Source organism: Nicotiana tabacum, chromosome 17 (assembly GCF_000715075.1).
Source record: "Nicotiana tabacum cultivar K326 chromosome 17, ASM71507v2, whole genome shotgun sequence".
Lineage (NCBI taxonomy): Eukaryota > Viridiplantae > Streptophyta > Magnoliopsida > Solanales > Solanaceae > Nicotiana > Nicotiana tabacum.
The window spans coordinates 143,992,299-144,013,707 of record NC_134096.1 but is presented as its reverse complement, the minus strand read 5'-3'; the positions used below and the strand labels follow the sequence as shown (position 1 = coordinate 144,013,707).

Sequence of the window (21,409 nt, the reverse complement as noted above, 5' to 3'; positions counted from 1 at the left end):
CTTTTCGATCTCGGATCTCTAAGTCAAATTCTTGCAAGAGGAGGACCCAACGAATCAGCCTCGGCTTGGCGTCTTTCTTTTCAAATAGGTATCTGATAGCTGAATGATCTGTGTAGACGATGACTTTGGTTCCCACTAGATAGGATCTGAACTTGTCAAACGCCCACACCACTGCAAGCAACTCCTTTTCAGTCACTGTATAATTCATCTGAGCTGGATTCATAGTTTTGCTTGCATAATAAATGGAGTGAAAGATTTTATCCCTCCTTTGCCCCAACACCGCTCCAATTGCTATGTCACTTGCATCGCACATCAACTCAAATGGTTGTGCCCAATCGGGGCCAATGATAATTGGTGCAGTCACCAATCTTCCCTTCAGCTCCTCAAATGCTTTCAGACATGCATTATCAAACTTGAAGGTAACGTCTTTCTCTAGAAGCCTGCACAAAGGGGAAAAAATTTTCGAAAAATCTTTAATGAAACGACGATAAAAACCTGCATGACCCAAGAAACTGCGAATGCCTTTGATGGATGTCGGCGGGGGCAATTTTTCGATCGTCTCCACCTTTGCTTTATCCACCTGTAGACCATCTTTTGAAACCTTGTGCCCCAAAACTATACCTTCACGTACCATGAAATGGCACTTTTCCCAGTTTAGCACCAAGTTCGTCTCTTCACACCTAGCTAGCACTTTATCAAGGTTCATCAAACAACTATCAAAAGAACATCCAAACACAGAAAAATCGTCCATGAATACTTCTACATATCTTTCAACCATGTCAGTGAAAATAGCCATCATACACCTTTGAAAAGTCGCAGGTGCATTACAAAGACCGAAGGGCATTCTCTTGAACGCATACGTGCCATAAGGACATGTAAATGTAGTTTTCTCTTGGTCTTCTGGGGCTATAGCAATCTGATTATACCCCGAATAACCGTCCAGGAAACAGTAGTATTCCTGGCCAGCTAATCTATCAAGCATTTGGTCAATAAAAGGAAGGGGAAAGTGGTCTTTCCGGGTGGCATTGTTCAGTTTTCTGTAATCTATGCAAATTCTCCATCCAGTTACAGTTCTTGTAGGAATTAAGTCATTATTTTCATTAACTACTACGGTTATCCCCCCTTTTTTCGGCACACATTGAACGGGGCTTACCCATTTACTATCAGAGATTGGAAATACAATATCTGCATCAAGCCACTTAATCACTTCTTTCCTTACCACTTCTTTCATGATTGGATTTAGTCGGCGTTGGTGTTCTACACTTGGCTTGTGTCCATCCTCCATGAGGATTTTGTGCATGCAGAAAGCTGGACTAATGCCTTTAATGTCAGACATTGTCCACCCAATTGCTCGCTTGTGCTCACGTAGCACCCTTAATAGCTTTTCTTCCTATAATTTAGACAAGTGAGCAGAAATAATAACAGGTAAAGTGTCAGAACTTCCCAAATAAGCATATTGAAGGTGAGGGGGTAGGGGTTTAAGTTCCAAATTTGGAGCTTTTTCAATTGACGGCTTTGGTGGGGGGCCACTTGGCCTATTCAGGGGCTCAAACGGGATTATTCCTTGCATGTAACCACATGATGTATCTAGGATATGCATCATCTCCTCAACCTCATCATCCATCTCTAAGCTATCAAACATCATGATTGCTTTTTCTAAACAGTCGCCTAGATATACACTCGTGTCAAGAAGTTTCTCATCCACCTCCACCACAGATATCATAGAGAGCTCCTCATAGTGGCGGGGGAGTTGGATTGCTTTGTAGACATTGAAGACTGCCTCCTCGTTGTCCACTCTCATAATCATTTTCCCTTCTCTCACTTTAATTATTGCATCGCCAGTAGCCAAGAGAGGTCGTCCCAATATGATTGGAACTTGTTCATCAGCCTCGAAGTCTAGAATAATGAAGTCAGCTGGGAAGATAAATTTTCCAATTTGCAGCAGCACATCTTCAATCACTCCTTCGGGGTAGGCTATGGATCTATCAGCTAATTGCAACATCACGGTGGTTGGTCTCGGAGCTCCCAGACCTAATTGCTTAAACAAGGATAAAGGCATCAGATTTATGCTTGCACCCAAATCACACAGAGCACGTCCCACGTTAATATTACCGATTTGTACTGGAATGGTGAAGCTGCCAGGGTCCTTAAGCTTTTGGGGAAGCTTGTTTTGGACCCTTGATGTGCACTCCTCAGTAAGTGCAACCGTCTCGAACTCAGTCAATTTCCTCTTATGAGCCACTATGTCTTTTATGTACTTAGCGTACTTTGGAATTTCACGAAGTACATCCACTAATGGAATATTTAATTGAACCTGACTCAACATGGAGAGAAATTTGTTGAACATGCGATCGTCATTCCTTTTCTGCAATCTTTGGGGGAAAGGTGGTGGTGGCCTTGTAACCTCCATTCGCTCTGAACTTGCATCATCTTCCTTTGACTCTTGTGTTGCCTTAGGTGTCAACTCCCCCAGGTATAGGTTTTTCTTTTATCTTCCTTGGCACTTCCTCTAGTTCCCTCCCGTTTCTAAGTGTAACTGCATTAATTTGAGGGTTCTTCTCTATATCACTGGGAAGTGAGCCTGTAGGTCTAGTATTTTGGTTTGCTGCTAACTGCCCCATTTGCCTCTCAAGATTTCTGAAATCGGTCCTGAGCTGTTGATTGTCTAGTAACAACTTTTTCAGCAAGTCATTCGTACTTTCTTCCATTTGTTGGGGTAGCTTCTGAGGTTGAGTAAAATTCCCTTGAGGCCTATACTGATTCTGTTGACTTCCGCCCCATGAGAAGTTAGGATGATTCCTCCAGTTTGGGTTGTAAGTGTTCCCATATTGCGCATGTTGATTCATAGGACCTCTGTTTTGTTGCCCCACATAGTATATAGATTCAGGATTCGTGGGGCACATGTCAATCATATGACTGTCTCCGCATAGTTCGCAACAAATAGACATCTGTTGTACATGTTGCATTTGTTGTGTTGTCATTCTATTCATCTGATTTGCCAATTTTGCTATATCGGCTCTCATGGCGGAAAAGTCATCAAGCTCAATCAAACCGGCGGCCTTCTGTTTAATTCCCCTTCGTGAATCCCCCTCTCCTTGCCAATTATGGTCATTAGCAGTGAAATTATTTAGCAAGAGTTGTATTTCACTATACGGTCTTGCCATGCAACTACCCCCACAAGCTGAGTCAAGATTCATCTTTGATGCTTCATCTAACCCATCAACAAAAGTGTGACCCAATACCTCATCAGTTTGACAATGATGCGGGTAGTCTCTGAGTAGCTTCTTGTATCTTTCCCAAGCTTGACGAAGTGTCTCGCCATCCCGTTGTTGGAACCCAAGAATTTGGCTCCTCAACGACTTTGTCTTCTTAGTTGGGAAAAACTTGATCAGGAATTTCCTTGCTAGATCATCCCAAGTGTGGATAGAGTTCGCGGGCTCCTTTTGCAACCATTCTTTAGCTTCCCCCAACAGTGAAAAAGGGAATAGTGTCAGCCTGACATAGTCCTTGGAGACGTTCGGATAATTGTAAGTGTCCATGATTTCCAAGAAGTTCTGAATATGCCTCTGCGGGTCCTCATGAGATAGACCCACATATTGTCCTGTGGACTGAATCAGCTGTACCATGTACTGTTTGAGTTCAAAATGCCCAGTGATATCAGGCTTCACAATAGCCTGAGTCATATTCGCAAGATTGGGCCTTGCGGCTTCAATTACCGGACGCTCTTCATTGCCTGCCATATCTATTGGCTGTGGTTGGACTGCGATGTCCAAATCTCTTTCTATTCTCGTTCTAGCTTCGTGTTCCCTTCTCACTCTATGTAGTGTTCGTTCGATTTCTGGATCAAGAGGAATGAGGTTGTTTGCACTTCTACTCCTCTGCATTCGAGAGAAGACCCTGCGTTGACACAAACCAGGCAAACTGAAAATTAAAACTTGAAAACAAATATCTAATAAAAGCTTAACTTAGTCACGTAGCTAATTTCTAAGTCCCCGGCAACGGCGCCAAAAACTTGTTGCGACCAAACACACTCACGCAAGTATACGCGGTCGTCAAGTAATAAAGTGACTAAAAGTCGGATGTCGAACCCACGAGGACTTATGATTAACTATTAACTAAATTAGACTATCCCAATTATCTAAACAAGAATTAAATCTAAAAATATTTTATTCTAAACTAATTAAATAAGAAAATATAAATAATAAATTTTGAACAGAGAAAGAGCAGATTTTAATGATATCAATATAATGAAAACGATCTAGGGTTATGGGCTATCTAACAATCCTATTGTATTCTTCAATTGAATTGACCGACTAATTTATCTAGCTTATTGGTTGACAGGGTTAATGCTCATAAGAATCTGTCGAGTTCTTACTCGCCTATTCAAGCTAACCTAACGCCTATATGTCTATGGAGTTAGAATCAACAAGAACGCATTCATAATTCCTGTAAATCAACCAAGCAAGGCAATTAGGTATATGTCTATCCTAACTACGAATCCATTCCCCGATGCCCGAGTTCAAGAACTTGCCCTATTCAATCCTATATGCAATATAGAATTCCCACTTTCGAGTTCAATTCTAGATTCGTAGATAGTATTCAATTGGTGATCAAGCAATTAAATAATTAAGCGCAAGATTGAATAAATAAACTAATATGATAAATCAAGAAGTCAAAATCAATATCCGAATAACAATAGTCATGAAAGAACCACAACCCTAGAACGTGAAGTTTAGCTCCACATAGACATGGTAGCCAAACAACAAATCATACAAAGAAACATAAAAATTACTAAGTTTGGTGGGAGAAAGAAGAAACTTGATGAATTCCGGCCTCCACAGCTTTGTCGTGGCTTTTTTTTTCTCTTCCCAATATGTTAGATGACCTAAAAGAGGCGTTTTTGGCTTATATATTGCGTACCAAAGTCGTGAGCCAAAGTTCTCCTATTCCTAGTCCAAATCGGCTTCAGGGATTGATGCTAAGATGGATGCGACGCATCCATCTTGTCCTCCATTTCAATTTTTTGCCTGCGAAGGTGGATGCGACGCATCCACCTTGTCCTCTATTTCTCAGCTTTGCACGCGATGGTGGACGCGACGCATCCAGCCTTCTCTTCTACTTCCCAGTTTCGCACGCGATGGCGGACGCTATGGCCCAACTTCACTGCTAAGGTTGCATGCAGGATGATGTTTTCCTAGGTTGGATGCGACGCATCCAACCCTTCTTCCTCTGGCTAAACCACCTTTTCTTCATATTTTGCACTCCGAACACCTTAAATCGTCACACATAACTTAATTAGTCATCAAACCAATAATTACACCATGTTGGGTGTTTTAAAGATTAAATAACATCAAAAAGTGGTTAAAACATGGGCAAAGTAATATCAACACATATCGAAATATGCCAAACATCACCTGTAAATGAGATTAATTGATAAATTGGAAATTATTTGAATTGAAGGAATTTAATTAATATATTGAGAATTGTTGCATTTGAAGGAATTTGATTATTTCTGCTGGTTAAATAAATTATTGTAAATTCTGTGAATCATGCTAATTTAGATATTCTAGTTTTATTTCAATTATTATTATTGACCCATAGTGAGTGTCAAAGTCGGCTATCTAGTCTCTACCACTTCGAGATTAGGCTTGATACTTACTGGGTACACATTGTTTTCGTACTCATACTGTACTTGCTGCACATTTTATTGTGCAGGTACATAAATGTATAGCGGCCTTGTGGGCGCAGAGGTGTGGTTAATAATTGTGGGGACATAGGTGAGCTGCATTTTATATTACGATCCGCAGCTAGCAGAGTCTCCTTCAGAGTTATTATATTTTTCTGTCTAATTTGTATTCTGGACAGATGCTGTATTTTATTTTTAATTCCCTAGTAAATGCTCGTGCACTTGTGACACCGGGTTTTGGGAATGGTTGTGAATTGTTAAGAAATTTAGTTGCTAAAAAAATATTTATCATTTACTCTATGAGTTTTATATTTACAATTTCATTGAAAAATTTTTTATTTCAAAAATACTAAAATGGATAATTAAGTTAATTGATTATGGTTGGCTTGCCTGACAGTGGTGTCCGGCGCCATCACGGCCTTTTTGGATTTTGGGTCGTGACAGTTTTGTTTCCCAAATTTTGGGTGCTCTTGTATGTGCAATGGTGTTATTGTATACAGTTTGCTGATTCTTGATATGTACATCATGTGTTCTTCTTGCATCATCTTAATTATAGTCTCTTTATTCACTTATTGGGGGTTTTTTGACTTTTCTGGGATTATATTATTATTCGTTTAATTTTTCTCATCACTCTAGAAGCATATTTATCTGTTCATGAATCTGTTGTGCGCACACTTACGTATAATCTTGCTATTTGAAAATTTAAGCATGTTTAAATCAAGAAAAGGACTTAGAACCTTTAATCATGAGGCAAATAAAGGGGATTGAAGAGGCTTGCAATCGTATTATTGGAGACTGACGTCTTACACTGTATTCTCTACTGTTTCATTGATGTTGTATTGCTTTAATTTTTTGGGAGCAAGTCTAATTCTCACTATCAAGAAAATGACGATAATTGATCTATTTTGCGTCTTTCCTTCTGTTATTTGATGCAGTTCTTAGCTTTTTTTGGTTGTACAATCTCAAATGCTTGTGTCCGTGATCTGAACAAAATATTCTAAGTACTTCCAGCCGTTTGTCACTATTATTCCTCTGTTAGACTGTTACACCCCATGCATGTATCAAATGTGACTTCATTTTCTGTATTTCTCTTATACATTTGTGGACATTTCTTTTATGATTAGCCTTGTGATGTTTGTTGTGTTGCATTGTGTGATTTTTTGTGCCTTGTCTTAGTTTTTTGTATTAATGTCCTTAACTTCTCTATCCTCCCTGTTTTCAAAAGTGTGTTTTTACTTATTTCAAATTATTTTCTCTATGTTGATTTTTCTTACTGGTTTTGTCCATGAATATGTGTATTGACAATACTTTTATGGATTTTGTATTTTTTTCATATTTGGCATTGGTTCCTAATGCGCGCACAATACACTTGTATTTCTTTGATTTACTTGTGGATGCTTCTTTCTTTATAATTAGCCGCGTGATCTTGATTTGTGCATTGTGCACTTGTGATTCTTCATATCTTGTAATGTGTCTTTGTGCCTTGTGTTCGTCGTGTGATTCAAGATAGAGGTTTTAACTGATCCAATTTGGTCTATTGCTTTCTCGGTTTTGAATGCGTAAATAAAGATAAAAACATGTACTGTTATCTTCACTAGTTTCAGCAGAATCACTTATTCAGTTTTGGACTTTTTCCTAATGTATATTTACCTGTAGTTATATCCCTCCGTCTATGTACCCACACTCCTTTTCCCACTTTTCCTTTGGGTAATAAAAAGAGGATGAGATGGCATTACTTCTGAAAAGGTAGAGGTGAGGTTTTAGAGTCCTAAGGAAGTCAAGAAATGATATTAAGCAAACAAGGATCTCGAAGCAGATTGTGAAAACAGGTCCAGACAATGACTTTTTTGTTTTTGTATTTTTGATAAGGTATAGTTTCCAGAAAATGAATTTTCTGTTTTGTTGATTTTTCAGGGTTGTGATGCATCTGTTCTGCTAGCTGACAGTAAGTCAGTAATGAGAATGGGACTGTTGAATGTGAGGCCATCCCGAGCAGGACATTGAAAGGCTTCGACTGTCTCTTGTTCTGATATCCTTGTCCTTGCAACAAGAGATGGCATCGTTCTGGTATGAATTTGGCTCATATCCTTTGTTTCTTATTAGCTCAGCACCTTAACTTTCTTTGCGGATTTCTTTAATCTTACTCTTAGTAGTCCTTGCTTTCTCTTTTGCATGGATCTGTTTTGTGTTCCTGTTGAAGGAGCAATTGGAGAACAGAATCTGGCAAGTGAAATAGATGGAACTCATGCACTAGCATGTGTGCCATCTTTCTTGAATAGTTTAGTTAAACGATCTTGTAGTGCATATTCAGATATTTGGTACATAACAAAACATTTTACACCTTCTAGTGGTATCACATAGTATATGTTAACAGGGCACAGTTCTGAAAATATGGGAATATTCATAACCGGTGCATTATGGTATCTTCTAGCTGTGCGGACCAAATTGGCATTTCTACATCAAGTTTGCATCTTTAAACTATTATATCTTTGAAATAGTTTAGTTAAATGATCTTGTAGTGCATATTCAGATATCTAGGACATAACAGAATGCTTTACACCTCTTAGAGGTATCATATAGTTAACAGGGCACACTTCCGAAAATATGGTACAATATTTATAAACAGTGCATTATGATATCTTCTAGTTTTGGGAACAAATTGACACTTTATCACCAAGTATTACTACATATCTTTAAGCTTTTCCTTTCACATGCTGCTTTTGTACATTTTAGGCTGGTGGTCTATATTATCCTGTGCTTACGGGCAGAAGGGACAGTAAGGAGTCATTCTTTGATGAGGCAATGGCTGAAATTCCACGACCAGATGGGAATATCACTGAAACTCTTAAGCTGTTTTCGCTCAGAGGATTTGAGGAGAGGGAAACAGTGGCATTACTTGGTATATCTTCTAATCCTACTCCTATAATTTTCATATGCTGGAGTCTGCATCCTCTTTTTAACACATGTACATCTTTTGAAATTTCTCTTCTTTTTATTTTCTTCATCATCTGAAGGAGGACATAACATCGGGAAGATTGGTTGTGAATTTTGTCGCACCTCCTTTTTCCCGAGGGGATATTGGGATAGGGGAGTTTTTTCAATTAAAGTGACAATATTCGAAATGAGATTATTTATTTGATCAGAGTCGCCACTTGGAATAATTTATGGTGTCCCAAGTCACCGGTTTATTTTAAATCCCAAATCGAGAAAATTTGACTCTATTTATGTGAATGGAGGGGAGAGTGCACCCATTCTCTGTTGTGGTTCGCCAGAGAGAGGGCAAATTAGGGTCTATTTTAGATATGAAGGGGGATATTGGGCTGGCGGGTAGCGGGCTTGGGCGAATGGAAGGAAAATGGGCCACTTGAAGCACCTGGCCCAAAGCTGTAATGAGACCCCATAGCCTTCTCTTTTCTTTCTTTGCATTTTGCAAAACTAATCAATTTATTTAACACTCCTAATTCCAACTAATTTGCAAAATTAACCTAATGGCCTATTTTTCTACAATTAACTAATTCAATTAGCTAACAAATGCATGTAGACTAATGTATTTTTTGGTATTTTAGTGTTTTACAAATGCAATTAATTATGCAATTAAAATCTAAAAAATGTAAAAAATAAAAATATTTTTGTATTTTCTTTAGGATTTAAAATGCAACTTAAAAATGCATCAAACATTAATACGTACAAAGAAAACTAAGTAAAAATATAGAAAAATAATTTAAAGCTATTTTTTAGATTTTTTAGGAGTAATTTTATATCAGGGCAAAAATTAGGTGCTCACAACTGCCCCTCTTTGCTCGGAAACATGAAGAGTTTTCGGGAAAAGATAAAGTGAGCAATTACGAGTAATTTTTGCCCGTTTGATACTCCATGGGAAGCATTTTAGAAAAGTTCGACCGAACCTTGCTTCGGAGGTTGCCTACATATCCTTGGCTATAAAAGAATCAGGTCAGTGTAGTTCTGAATGTTTTGGTAACTGGGACTACCGAGATGCTGTGATTTCACTTCTACTGCTGCTGCTGCTCTTTCTTCCTGAGCTCCCTATTACACCAAAGTCAAAATGAAAAAGAAACTAACTAAGCCTATCAGCTATGAGTTACAAGATTCCTATCTATGAGTCTTCTGAAGCCTGATCTTGAGTCTTGAATGGTTCTTCATGCGGACTTTTGATTTGAACCTTGATGCTTGCTAGTTGCAGGTGCTAGTTCTTTCTTCTTCAGCTTTTTGGATCAAGACGGGACATGCAAAGCTTGTGACTTCAGCCATGTCTTGAGCAGTTCACATCTTTCATCGGCTTCTACATTTTGGATTCACTTCTCTTCTTCTTTTTTTCTTTTATTCTGGATTGAGACTTCTTCCTTTGGTCATCTCGGACTGTCAGCTCGCATTCTTGAGGCGAGCTTCTGCTACTTCTGACTTGAATTGAATTCTGAAATGATTTCCCTCGTTCTTTAGGTGGGCGCCTGATGCTAACTTAAAACTTGAAATGAATTCCCTCATTCTCTAGGTGGCCGCCTGTTGACTTACACTTGAAATGAATTCCCTCATTCTCCAGGTGAGCGCCTGATGCTGACTTAAAACTTGAAATAAATTCCCTATTACACCAAAGTCAAAATGAAAAAGAAACTAACTAAGCCTATCAGCTACGAGTTACAAGATTCCTATCTATGAGTCTTCTGAAGCCTGATCTTGAGTCTTGAATGGTTCTTCTTGCGGACTTTTGATTTGAACCTTGATGCTTGCTAGCTGCAGGTGCTAGTTCTTTTTTCTTCAGCTTTTCGGATCAAGACGGGACATGCAAAGCTTGTGACTTCAGCCATATCTTGAGCAGTTCACATCTTTCATCGGCTTCTACATTTTGGACTCACTTCTCTTCTTTTTTTTTTCTTTTATTCTGGATTGAGACTTCTTCCTTTGGTCATCTCGGACTGTCAGCTCGCATTCTTGAGGCGAGCTTCTGCTACTTCTAACTTGAATTGAATTCTGAAATGACTTCCCTCGTTCTTCAGGTGGGCGCCTGATGTTGACTTAAAACCTGAAATGAATTCCCTCATTCTCCAGGTGGGCGCCTGTTGACTTACACTTGAAATGAATTCCCTCATTCTCCAGGTGGGCGTCTGATGCTGACTTAAAACTTGAAATAAATTCCCTCATTCTACAGGTGGGCGCCTGCTGACTTAAAAACTTGAAATGAATTTCCTCGTTTTCCAGGTGGGTGCCTGATGTTGACTTAACACTTGAAATGAATTCCCTCATTCTCCAAGTGGGCGCCTGATGCTGACTTAAAACCTGAAATGAATTCCCTCGTTCTCCAGGTGGGCGCCTGATGACTTACACTTGAAATCAATTCCCTCATTCTCCAGGTGGGCGCCTGATGACTTAAAACTTGAAATAAATTCCCTCATTCTCCAGGTAGGCGCCTGCTGACTTAAAAACTTGAAATAAATTCCCTCGTTTTTCAGGTGGGTGCCTCATGTTAACTTAACACTTGAAATGAATTCTCTCATTCTCCAGGTGGGCGTTTGATGCTGACTTAACACTTGAAATGAATTCCATCATTCTCCAGGTGGGTGCCTGCTGACTTTAAAAACTTGAAATGAATTCCCTCGTTTTCCAGGTGGGTGTCTGATGTTGACTTAACACTTAAAATGAATTCCCTCGTTCTCCAGGTTGGCGCCTGATGTTGACTTAAAACATGAAATAAATTCCCTCATTCTCCAAGTGGGCGCCTGATGACTTAAAACTTAAAATAAATTCCCTCATTCTCCAGGTGGGCGCCTGCTGACTTAAAAACTTGAAATAAATTCCCTCATTTTCTAGGTGGGTGCCTGATGTTGACTTAACGCTTGAAATGAATTCCCTCATTCTCCAGGTGGGCGCCTGATACTGACTTAACACTTGAAATGAATTCCCTCATTCTCCAGGTGGGCGCCTGCTGTTGACTTAAAACTTGAAATAAATTCTCTCATTCTCCAGGTGGGCGCCTGCTGATTTAAAACTTGAAATGAATTCCCTAGTTTTCCAGATGGGGGCCTAATGCTGATTTAAAACTTGAAATGAATTCCCTCATTCTCCAGGTGGGCGTCTGCTGTTGACGTAATACTTGCAATAAATTCCCTCATTCTCCAGGTGGGCGCCTGCTACTACAGCAAAACGAAAACAACAAAAGAAACTTTTTCTACCCTAGTTTACACTAGGAAGATTTGTCAGTTATTAGCAGAACTATAAATTACCTATACTATTGATGAAGGATGCAATGATGAGAGTAAAATTGAAGACTCGACTAGGATGTGCGTCTCCTAAAGAAATAAAAATCTAAAAAACCCAAACTAGGAAGTATGTCTCCTAAATTTGAGATTGAGCTTGCAGAAAACTATAAACTAAGCTTGACTAAACTAAAAACTGACCCTATTCTCCAGGCGGGATCCCTGATTTCAAGAAAACTAAAGATTGATAACTTAAGAAAACTAAAAATTGACCCATTTTTTGTTAAAAATCCAGACTTCCCTTTTTTTAAAAAAACTTATTATCCTAGGAGAAAATTCATCTCACTAGGTTTTAATCTTAGGAGAAAGATTCATCAGATTAAGATTTTGATCCTAGGAGAAAGTTCATCAGACTAGGTCTCTTTTCTTTTCTTTTTTTCTCTTTTGGGTATCTTAGGAGAAAGATTCATCAGACTAAGATTTCTATCCTAGGAGAAAGTTTATCAGACTAGGTTTTCAATCTTAGGAGAAAGATTCATCACACTAAGATTTCAATCCTACGAGAAAATTCATCAAACTAGGTCTCTTTTTTATTATCTTAGGAGAAAGATTAATCAGACTAAGATTTCGATCCTTGGAGAAAATTCATCAGACTAGGTTTTCTATCTTAGGAGAAAGATTCATCAGACTAAGATTTTGATCCTAGGAGAAAGTTCATCAGACTAGGTCTTTTTTTTTGTTATCTTAGGAGAAAGATTCATCAGACTAAGACGTTTCTAGGAGAAAATTCATCAGACTAGGTTTTCTTATCTTAGGAGAAAAATTCATCAGACTAAGATTTTTATTGGGAGAAAATCCATCAGACTAGGACTTTTTATCCTAGGAGGAAAAATGTGAAGAGCAATGGCAACATTTATGCACACTAGCAAGACAAATGAAGGCAAAGATTTGAGAAACTTCCCTTTGTCGGCTCTTCTCTTTTTTTTTTTTTGAACCAACTTCCTTGCACTGCTTTGTTCCTGTTTCAAACAAAGAAAATTGTCAGTTTTAAAAGTGGTGGTCGGTTTGTGGCCTTGAGTCTTGGGCAGCTTGGCTTTTGCTCAATCAGCTTGAGTCAGTTTCAAGAGACATTTTGCTCTACATCAACCCTGATTGTTTCACACTTAGTATCATTTGTATTTGTGGCTGAATCAGCCTTATCTCAAAAAAGAGATTTCTTTTCTTGGATAACCTTTTCTGATATCTTGAATGGCTTTACTTTTGGAGCAATTTGTCTATCAGAGAGAATCATAACTGGCAAGAGCCTTTTGCACGATGTGCACACTTCATAGTCATTGTTCGGTACTACAGAGAATCTCTGATTAACCTTGAGGTTATCTTTGCTTGCTTTACCCGAATAGGCTGACGTCTTTTGGGGGGAAGCCTTTGCATGAATCCTCAAGGCATGTTGACAGTAACAACTGAGTGTGCTGGCCAAATTTACTTTGTGCAACTGAAAAGCTGGTAGCAGATTTTGAAATCTTTTCTTACTTATTTTGACAAGGACTGACTTAGAGTGAAGGGACACAATGGTGCAAAGAAACAGTATTAACAAGAAGTGCCCCTGTCGGGAAGGACATAAGGAAGAGTTTTTTTTTTCAATAGCTAGCCTTAATGATCATGACATGCATTTTGGACTTAACGGTCTGATCTATCAAACTGACCAAATCTTCCTTTTTACCATTCTTATGATTTTGAAGTCGGGCTTGTTCGTGCCAATCCTTTGCATCAGCTTCATGACTCACTATCGACTAATGGTGCCCCGAGGGGTTTTCACCAACACGTCTCTCTCATTTATTCATCTCTGCTTACCGTCGTCTTACAGTGCCCGTGAGGGTTTTCACTAGTAAGACTCTCTCATTTTTTCTTCTTTATTTTTCTTTTTCTTTTGCTTTCTAGTGTGAGCAACTGACAGTGTTTTATGTTACGTGACAATCGTTGCTCATTGCATACTTCTCTTGGCATTCTTGAAGGCATATCAGGAGGTCTTTATTCGGAAGGTTTTTGGATAGTGTTGGAAAGAAAGGATGGCATAAGACTCAAAATACACTCAAAATGAGGGGTTGTAGACTTACAACTCTTGGAATCGACTCTTTCAAAAGTGGAATAAAATCTTTGTCCCAGTGTCTGGTACTGGGGATTTTTGTATTTTTTCTTTTTTTCTTTTTTTTTTTGAATTCTTATTTGGTTGGACCGAACCGTATAAGGCTGCCTACGTATCCTTTTTTTTTTAAAGGAATCAGGTCTAACGTAATTCAAATATCTGACCTAACTATTATTTTTTCATCTTTCTTTCTGCTCTCTTTTTTTCTTTTTTCTTTTTTTCTCTTTTTTTTCAAAACAAGTTGCCCAACTTCTATTTTCTGGGACATGGACCTTTGACTATTCTATTTTTTTTGTTTCACTTGTACTTTCTAAGAGTTGCCCTAGTTTGGTCTCTTAGGGCATGGACTTTTTTTTTAATTTTTTTTTTGAACTTTTGACTCTAAACTTAATTCCAAAAGAGGGTGGTCAAAGAAATTAACACATGCTCAAAAGGGGTAACAAAGGGTATAAAGTGTTTGGATAGCAGAAAAAGGGCTTCCTAGCCTCGAGAATGCCAATTATAGTATCCTTTCGTGATCACAACATTGATAAGCATGTATATCTTCTTGGTGTGTCGTGGTCGAAGAATACTTTCCATCTATTAATCTCAAATTTTCCACCAAACTTCAATTGGTTCTTCCTCAAACCTGATCTTCACAATGATTTGAAGGTAAATTTTACCCGAGCTTAATTCCAAAGTGTTTCAACTCTTTATTCATCCTCAAAAATTTCTTGTTCTCAGTTATCCAATTCAAGATTAAATCAATTTTCTAAGATCTGGCCAAAAATTCCGCATGCATGTCATATCACTAAAACTAGCGGAAAAAGAACTAAGCATGGAATAACACAAAAGGACAAACTGTATTTCATTGAGTAAACAACAAGACAAACAACCTAAAATCCGAGTTACAACCCTAAAATAACCCGGTTAATGAAAATAGCAACAAAACGGACAGACAAGACTCACACAAACAAAATAGAGGGATAGAAGGGTTTGACTCAATAAAACAAATAAAATCTGGATCACACCTTGGAATAACCCAGATAATACAAAAAATATCAAAACAAGCTACCAAGATTCCTTCCTAGTGAGGAGGGAATGACTTTTCAATTGCTAAGCTTGACATTTAGCCACAAATTTGCTCATCAGAATCACCATGGCCTTCTCCAATTTCAGTCGGCAAGTTCCCGAGAGGATTCTCATACTCCATGTCACCACACATCATCCCTACAAAGTGTGCATCATCATGTGCATGTAAAGGATTCTGCCTGATATTCTGGGTGCCATTATCTTGGATCACAATCAGTTTTTCCTGGATCATCCTTTCTATTTCTCTTTTCAAATCCCGACAACTTTCAACATTGTTCCCCTAGGCATTGGAATGGTATTCACACCTTTTATAAGGGTCAAAGCTTCTTGCACGTGGGTCCACATGATTTGGAGGAATAGGTGCAATCATGTCATAATGCTTTAATTTCTCGAACACACTTCCATAGGACTCTCCTATTGGTGTAAAATTATCTTTCAACCTTTGTTCCCCTCTATACCACTGGCTTAGATGTGGGTTATAGGGCACTTGAAACTTTTGTGGAGGCTGGTGGAGATTTTGCGGTGCTGGTGCTCGCCTTCTGGGGTGTCTTGGTGGCTGGACAACATACTGAAGTGGAGCAATAGAGTATTGTGGGTTCTGAGGTGGATAGTAGTGCTCAGGGGAATTATCGGAAACCTGATGAGGCTGCTCATACCTTCGAGATGTTCTCCTAGGACCTCTTCTCGACCTTATTGTCATCATGGTTTCTTCATCCTTTTCATTCGTGTCACTAAAATTATCAGATTCAATCTGGACAGCCAGAGTTGCAGCTTTGAGAATTGCTTGACTTATAATTTTGCCTGTCTTAAGGCCATTCTCAACTATTTCCCCAATTTTGATTGCTTCCGGGAAGGATTTGCCAACTGCGGACATCATGTTTTGAAAATAATCTGGCTCTTGAGCCTGAAGGAAGACAGTGATTAGCTCGTGGTCATCCATGGGTGGCTTAACTCTAGCTCCTTGCTCTCTCCATTTAATGGCATATTCCCTGAAGCTTTCAGTCGATTTCTTCTTCAGGTTAGAAATGGAATTGCGGTCTGGGACGATGTCGATGTTGTACTGGAATTGTCTGACAAAGGCCCGGGCCATGTCATCCCAAACATGCCAATGAGAGGTGTCTTGATCAATAAACCATTTAGAGGCTACCCCTTTCAGTCTTTCCCCAAAATAAGCCATTAGTAATTCTTCATTTCTTCCAACACCTCTTAGCTGATTGCAATACCTTTTCAAGTGAGCTATGGGGTCGCCGTGTCCATCATACTTTTCAAATTTAGGGATCTTGAAACCAAGTGGTAAACGAATATTGGGGAACATACATAGATCCTTGAAGGCAATACTCTTCTGACCTGCCAACCCTTGCATGTTTTTCAACTGTCGTTCTAAGCTTTTCATTCTTTGGGTCATTTCTTCTTGTGCCATCTTTTGGGCAGGCTTCTCAATTTTTGCAGGAAGATCAAATAGATACGCGTGGTACTCAAGAGAATGGTATTATTCTTGATGGGTAACAAATTGTGACTCGTGACTTTTCTTTTGTACCACTGTTGGCTGAGGGATAGTGAAAACGGGCATAACAACAGTGATTGTCTGATTGGTTATCAATGGCACACTTTGGGAGCGCGCAACAAAAGTTCCAGTTGTAGTCGTACAGTTGGGATAAAGACTGAACCCAAATGGATAGGATCGATCAGACAATGAGACAGGAGTGGTAATAGTCGAGATGGGTGTGAATTTTGGGAAAACATGAGAAAGGGGTGGTCCTTGACCATTGGCCGATGCTTGACACATTTCACTCATTTGCTGTTTCGGTATTCTATTTTCCTCAACCACAGTAGACTTTTGTTGAACCCTCTGACCCCGAGTCTCTTGACCACTCGTAACAGCTTCAATGTCAGTTGTCAATGACATTTTTTCTTTGGATTTTGTGTTGCCAGCTTGCCACAAACCGACCACCTCAAACTTTCTTCTATGATTCAAAATAAGAGACACGTTAGAATGGACTCAGTCGGTCCTTATTATCATCATCATTTTTTGTTTTATTTTTTTTCATTTTTATTTCATTTTTTTTTGTCGATCGAACCTGATGTGGGTTGCCTACGTATCATGTGGGAACATGAATCAGATCGTGCGTAGTTCGGGAGGATTATGAATAGGTAAATAAGCTAACACTTTTTTTTACTTTTGAAAACACTCAGACAATAAAAGCATTTAGAAAAAGAATATGTACTTTTTTGCAATTTTGTTTTTGTTAAATTTTCGAAAGAAAGGCTTTTAAAGAGGAAGAAAATATTTTTGAATTTTTGGTTTTGGTTTTTTGATTTTGATTTTTTTTAAATTTTTTTTTTGAAAGAAAGACTTCTAAAGAAGAAATAAAATATTTTTTGTATTTTTGATTATTTTTTGAATTTTGGGAAAAAGACTTCTGAAAAAAAGGTAGAAAATATCTTTTGCATTTTGATTTCATTTGTTTTCTTTTTCTAATGAAAGACTCCTACAAATAAAATATTTTTTGGTTTAAAATTTTTCTTATTTTTTATTTGTTTGTGATTTTCAAAAAAAATACTCCTAGAGAAGAAATTAAAGGAAAATATTTTTGAATTTTTTTAAAAATGGGGGCCGAAACCGATTAGGTTTGCCTACGTATCTCACATCCGGTGAGAATCAGACCCGTGTAGTTCTGCCAGTTTTGACGGAACAGGGGAAAATGTGACTTTTTGAAAACATTGACTTTTTCTTTTCTCTTTTTTTTTCTTCAAAATTTTGGCAGAGTTTCGGATTTCAAACACCTACCTCTCACTCTTTTTTTTTTATTTTTTTTATTTTCTTTCCCTATTCTAGAAGCTAGTCAACATGCAAGCCAAAACAAACAACTGCACATGTAGTACGTAAAATGCATCAGGATGGTCTTTTTAATTTGGGTACACCTGTCATAGACGGACCCATCCCCCACCCCCCCAGTGTTGAGTCCCCAAAGTCAAAATGCGCGTGATGCAAACAAACGTACCAACTAGGGATCCGGCATGAGGTTATGTTATTCTAAATTTGAACCCTAAGGTGTATTGTTCTAGACCTGACTTACCCGAGCGGACAACTCGAGGGGAGGGGGGGCAGCGTACCAGGAATACAGAAGCTTCAGCGGCTTTGCAACTTGTCCGAACCTCGTTCTAAAATTAGGATATGACTCTAACAGAAAAGAAGCCACGCGAAGCGCACGCTTCCTAGAAGATTTAGAAGACTCAGAGAGAAGAAGGGTTTCGTAGCAGTTTATATACAATTCACACAATATCAAAGCGGTAAAAAAAAGCGGCATTTAGCACATTAGGCTCAAACACGTAAAAGTCAGACAATCATGAAAGCCAATTATAACAGCTATTCTAAGCTTGAATTCCGAACCCTGAACCAGAGATTCTGGGTTCTTGACCCAAGCAGAGTCGCCAGAGCTGTCACACCTCCTTTTTCCCGAGGGGATATGGGAATAGGGGAGTTTTTCCAATTAAAGTGACAATATTCGAAATGAGATTATTTATTTGATCAGAGTCGCCACTTGGAATAATTTATGGTGTCCCAAGTCACCGGTTTATTTTAAATCCCAAATCGAGGAAATTTGACTCTATTTATGGGAATGAAGAAGGGGGGAGTGCGCCCATTCTCTGTTGTGGTTCGCCAAAGAGAGGGCAAATTAGGGTCTATTTTAGAGATGAAGGGGGGTATTGGGCTGGTGGGTAGCGGGCTTGGGCGAATGGAAGGAAAATGGGCCACTTGAAGCACCTGGCCCAAAGCTGTAATGAGACCCCATAGCCTTCTCTTTTCTTTCTTTGTATTTTGCAAGACTAATCAATTTATTTAACACTCCTAATTCCAACTAATTTGCAAAATTAACCTAATAACCTATTTTTCTACAATTAACTAATTCAATTAGCTAACAAATGCATGTAGACTAATGTATTTTTTGGTATTTTAGTGTTTTACAAATGCAATTAATTATGCAATTAAAATCTAAAAAATGTAAAAATTAAAAATATTTTTGTATTTTCTTTAGGATTTAAAACGCAACTTAAAAATGCATCAAACATGAATACGTACAAAGCAAACTAAGTAAAAATATAGAAAAATAATTTAAAGCTATTTTTTGTATTTTTTAGAAGTAATTTTATATTAGGGTAAAAATTAGGTGGTCACAAATTTATTCGGCCAAGGCTCAGTAATTTTATGGTGACAGGTTTACCTGATCCAACAAATTCCTTCTGATTTCCTTGAAGAGTTGATGCAGAAGTGTCCAGATGATAACAGCACCATCAACAACATGTTCAACAAACATACAGCTAGGGGTCTGAGTGAGTCTGCTATGTCATACTCCCAGGGACTGTCAGCGCTTTCCTCGGTTGGAACTTCATTTGATAATCACTACTACAAGACTTTGATGAGAGGACGAGGGCTGCTGTTTGCTGATCAACAGTTGATGGCTAATGAAAAGACAGCAGCGGTGGTGATGGATTATTAATATGAAAAGATTGAGTTAGCACATGCCATGGCTAAATTGTCAAATATTGGTATTCTTACTGGATCCCAAGGAGAAGTTCGGCACAGTTGCTCCCATCTCAATTCTGATCAATGACAACTACCTGGGAGGAGTAGACTAGTTAGTTATTCATGACTTTTCCTAGTGTCTGATTTAGGTGGCATTCAGTGAAATTTTCTCTTTGGATACTAATGGATCTAGTTACGATCACTGATTGACTTAACAAAGTTTCTCATGCTTGCAGCTTTACGTACACATATGTGCGCCAATATAATATTCTGCTTTTAAGGTACGGATACTACTATTATATGTTAGTATCTTATATCATCGTGCTGCAAGAAATAGGGTTCAAATCAAGATGAAATTCAAGATTTTATCCAGAATTTTTAAATTTCTGGAAACATTGCTGGGCGAGTATCACCATTATCGGTTGTGGAAAAATAATTGTAATATTTATGGAAACCCTTCTTTTTCCCTGGAAGTAGTTCCGACGCAAAAATCGAACCAGTTCGTTCATGCTATCTTTTTCCTAAAATCATGCCGCACATTGAAAAAGAAAAAAAGAAGGGAAGGTTTATTTCTTGAAGATGTTAATAGAAGGTTTAATTCTTGAAGATGTTAATATCATGCATAAACAAGAGAATCATATACATGGAAACTATAGACATCATCATAAAAAAAAGATTATCAAAAATTTCGTTTCTCTTAATTTCTTAGGTGGTCGGCGAATATGAAACATGGAATTATAATAACTCTAGTTTTCAAAGAAAGATTTCCAACGCAACATAGATGAAACTAAATAATATATTTAGCATGAGCAAACTTTGTTTTGCAAACAAGAACAGAAAGAAAGTAAAAAAACATACATACATGTTACTCCTTTAATTTGTTCTAAGCTAGCAGTAGTAGATCAATATGCATAATATAATGTTCATTCACTGATCAAAATCACATGTAAGAGGTACGGGATCGGTTTGTAGACTGATCATCGATAATAATAACCATCTATGTCTCGGTCCCGTATGCCCCTCAGATGTAGCTTCAAACAATGAAGTTCTTCTTCCTTTTCTCTCTAGGCAAACTCTGCTAATCAATATATACTACTAGGGTTAAAATCACTATCCCTATATATATAAAACTACCACCGCCTAATACATGGTAGCGTTTCTTTTCTGGAAACTATTAATACTTGTGACGTAGCACCTTCCATATTTATATACTGCCAGCCTCAGTCTATCAAACAACTCAGCCTTAATACAAAACTAGTTCGATATTTCAAGCTTCTAACTTTTCTTTGAACTACTCGGATTGTACACTGTATAGTGTATATAAATTATATCAAAAAATGGAAAAAAAGGAAAATTATAACAATTTCCGACATAAGGAATGGTTGTTTAGAGTATTTCATTATTTGAAGGGGGAAATAAATTGTTCAACTTGATAATTTGAAGGTATCTTTTTTATTTGGCCCAACATAAATCAGAAAAATCTCAAACAAATTAAAATTGACATAATTGTGCAGGCAATTGTATTGTGAATGCAAATACTAGTCGAGCTAATTAACATATACACCACAAATTAAACAAGTTACAAAAGCATATTAGAAAAGAAAAAAAATTAAATGTCATTATTAGTTCTCATAAACCTAACTGGAATTCAAAAACAATACATTCATTTGTATGCCGGAGGGTCATATAACTAATAGGGTAAAATTGGTTTATAATCAGTGGCGGAGGCAGGATTTTCGCTAATGAGGTTGAAAAAAAGTTTAAAAAGATTGTAG

General features: G+C 38.0%; 1 pseudogene; it reads left to right on the top strand.

Annotated features, from left to right (window-relative positions):
• LOC142172153 (putative Peroxidase 48) overlaps positions 1-19,722 on the top strand; it is a 122,146-nt pseudogene extending 102,424 nt beyond the window's left edge.
• The last annotated feature ends 1,687 nt before the right edge of the window (positions 19,723-21,409 follow it).